Genomic DNA, 4094 nt, shown 5'->3' on the forward strand with positions numbered 1-4094 from the left:
GACGGCAGTGTGTTTGTGGATACGGAACAAGAATACTTTGTACACTAAAGACGACAGTGTGTGTGTGTTATGTGGATACGGAACAAGAATACTTTGTACACTAAAGACGACAGTGTGTTTGTGGATACGGAACAAGAATACTTTGTTCACTTTGCATTTACATATGTATATGGAACAAGAACATGAACACTAAAGAGAAAAAAGTGTGTGTATGCATACTTGTGGATACAAAACAAGAATATTTTGTACACTTAAGATGGTGTGTTTACATATGGATAAGGAACAAGAACACATTGGACACTAAAAATGATTGTGTGCGGATACTGAACAAGAATACTTTATACACTAAAGATGACAGTGTGTGTGTATGAACATGAGACAAGAATACAGTTGTCTGAGAAGGCTATTAAAAGAAATATAAAACTACTGTGGGCCCCTCGACACCTTTAGTTCATAAGCAATTCTCTCATATGTCTTCTGATTATTCTGGCTCAGGTCTAGGCTTTCTGCTTATTATGTATTAACTTCTCTTTCCTAGCTACTGGCTACATTCTGACTGGCTGCTGTAACAAATGATTATGTTTTCACAAAACTAAAACCAGCAAGATTGTTATACCATATTTTTAGTCGAGTTTGGTGTCCTATAAACTGAAGTACCTTAGTCAGAAGTCATACTTATAGATAAAGATAAATTTATTTTTTAGTTAAGAAAGTCTAAAATATGAAGAGTTTCATCCCCTCCCACTTTCTGTTGATTTCCATGATTTATCTCTCTACAATTATATAGTCATCACTATATTTGTACAATTTTATCTTTAGGGTAGTTGCAAACGTTTCATTATTTAACTTTTTTGTATGCAGGAGTGATGGCAATGATATTTGATGTTAACGAACTGGCTGACATGATGTCTATCGGTACTCTCTTGGCTTATTCCTTAGTTGCAGTGTCTGTGCTTTTACTGCGGTAAGTTACCCCTGAATGATAGAAATTCATTCCTACTAGAGTAGAAGAATGGAAATGGATTTCTCAGTGAGATTATGGTTTTACATTAATTTGTAATGTGTGACTGCAGTTCGTTGATGTGGTGTTTAATTTCTGCATTAAAATGAGTCGAGAGGTATTTGGTTCTGATAGGTATCTTAGTTTAGTCTATATAAATATTACTGTCTGTTGTATGTACATGTAACTATTTCACAGGGTTTGGATGGATCTTCACCAAAATTGGTATGAAGGTTCATTAGGTCCATGCAGAGGTACGTATAAATTTTCAGTTTTGCATTTTGTTTTGCGGTTTTTATGGGCATTTGAGTATTTTTTACCTCTACTTCATCCCCTGTTGATGGATATTCATCATATTTGGTGTGAAGGTTCATTGGGTCCATGCAGAGATACATGCAAACTTACAGTTTCATATTTTGTGTTTTGCAGTTTCTACAATTACATAAAGGGAAGCAACTTTTCATGTCCTCAGATAACCTTTCATTAATCATGAAGTTACATAACTTCCATCCATGGGATGGGTACTCCAGCTAGTTAATCAATATGACAGACATGAAAATAGTATCTAAATAAACTAAGGTACTGTTTGAATAACCAGTTATTGAATACAGTACAATGCAACTGATTTGACTTCATTATGTTAATAGCTAATAGCTTATGGTCTGATGATTTTCTGTTATACATACATTATAAAGAAGAACAATGGAGATTTGAAAACTTGTAAAAGTTTAGAACTATTAATAAACAACCAAAAGTCTAAAAAAGGAGAGAAGTTTCCTAAGAATGTTGACTGATGGTTTTCAGGGTAAAGTTTAGCCCAGATTTACTGTCTGATGGTTATCAGGGTTAATTCAGCCCTGATTTACTGTCTGATGGCTATCAGAGTAAAGCTCAGCCCTGATTTACTGTCTGATGGTTATCAGGGTAAAGTTTAGCCCATATTTACTGTCTGATGGTTTTCAGGGTAAAGTTTAGCCCTAATTTACTGTTTGAAACTATATGTTTATTTTTAAAGTTTGGAGACCTTTTTTGGTATAACTTCTGTTGCATTGACTTAGTTGAAACTGGTTGCATGTTTTAATTATTCTGCTGTATTGTTATTATGTTTTAATTATTCTGCTGTATTGTTATTATGTTTTAATTATTCTGCTGTATTATTATTATGTTTTAATTATTCTGCTGTATTGTTATTATGCATAATAACAATACAGCAGAATAATTAAAACATAATAACAATACAGCAGAATAATTAAAACATAATAACAATACAGCAGATCAATTAAAACATACTAACAATACAGCAGAATAATTAAAACATAATAACAATACAGCAGAATAATTAAAATTTTAATTATTCTGCTGTATTGTTATTTTTTCTTTTCATATAGCTACAGAGAACAAGTAGATATCATTCAACTTAAGTCAGCCACCAAAAGTTTTGTAGAAGACCTGGATGAGGATGAGTCGTATGTATTTTATTTGTTTTTGTAGCATGATATATACCGGTATGGTAATTGTACTTTTATTCCCCCTCTTCTGGTATTAATGGTAAATTGTTAGGTATTTCAGTATTTGGTAAATGGCGGAAGAGAGGTTTAATAATATACAAACTTTAATCATTATTCATAGCAAACATTTGTATTTTCCTTAATGATGTATGACATTAGTGATATATGATATTAATAATGCATGATATTAATGATATATGATATTAATGATGTATGGTATTAATAATGTATGATATTAATGATATATGATATTAATGATGTATGGTATTAGTGATATATGATATTAATGATGTATGATATTAGTGATATATGATATTAATGATGTATGGTATTAGTGATATATGATATTAGTGATATATGATATTAATGATGTATGGTATTAGTGATGTATGATATTAATAATGCATGATGTTAATGATGTATGATATTAATAATGCATGATATTAATGATGTATGATATTAGTGATATATGATATTAATGATGTATGGTATTAATAATGTATGATATTAGTGATATATGGTATTAGTGATATATGATATTAATGATGTATGGTATTAATAATGCATGATATTAGTTATATATGGTATTAATAATGTATGATATTAGTGATATATGGTATCAGTGATGTATGGTGTTAGTGATGTATGATATTAATGATATATGGTATTAGTTAACACTCTCCACATGGGCTAGTTCAATTTGACCAACCACATGACCTTTTTGTACTCTTTAAAAGTCTTTATAAATTTGATACTACAAACTTTTGATATAGTATGTATATCTTCACAAAAATTTGGCAGTCTTTCAGTAAACATTATAAGCCTTTCACATGCAAAAAAATCGTATTTTTTAGGGAAAGTATTTTTGATAAACTAAAAAAAGATTTGTCATTGAATATATCAATTACTTGTTTTGACTAGTCCATATGCAAAGTGATTTTCAGTTTAAGATTAAAAATACTCTTCTCCATCTCAAAAATAACAAATTTCATTTGTGTAATCCCTCAGACCTCCTAAATGCATTTCAAATATTTGTTTTCAGTAAAACTTTATATTTTATCAGTTATTTTCTCTACCCTAACTGTATACAAGGTTGATCAATTTAACTGACCATATACCCCCCAAAAAATCTAAATTACCCTCCTTTTCTTTCTAGAATGACTTCAAATTGTAACGTGAAACTACAGTCGTTTATTCTAAGTAGCTTTAAACTCGTAACAGTATAGATCTATTTATAATTAAATTTTATTGTTTAATTTCCCTTTGAACCCCGTCTAACTACTATTCATGCCATTATAAGTTGTAAATCACTTGGGGAATGTGTAGCTCACATTACACTAACAAATTACATTATCTACAAGCTGCTTATGTGTGTGCCTCGTGAAACATTTTTATTATATTATTATTATTATTTATTTTACCTAATCTAACCTTAACTAATCTAAAAGGATCCCTATTTTTACATTTTAGTTACTTTTATAGTTATACATAAAGAATAAATTTGAAAAACAAGAAATAAAATACTTAACCAGTTTTCCTTTTTCTTGCTGTCGGTTTTCGAAGAGAGTTAAACCTAGTTTTTTATA

At 29.8% G+C, this 4094-nt stretch overlaps 1 pseudogene; it reads left to right on the top strand.

Annotated features, from left to right (window-relative positions):
• The window catches only part of LOC106475240, a 33646-nt pseudogene that overhangs the window by 19610 nt on the left and 9942 nt on the right, over window positions 1-4094 (top strand).

Source organism: Limulus polyphemus, unplaced genomic scaffold (assembly GCF_000517525.1).
Source record: "Limulus polyphemus unplaced genomic scaffold, Limulus_polyphemus-2.1.2 Scaffold8279, whole genome shotgun sequence".
NCBI classification, from domain to species: Eukaryota; Metazoa; Arthropoda; class Merostomata; order Xiphosura; family Limulidae; genus Limulus; species Limulus polyphemus.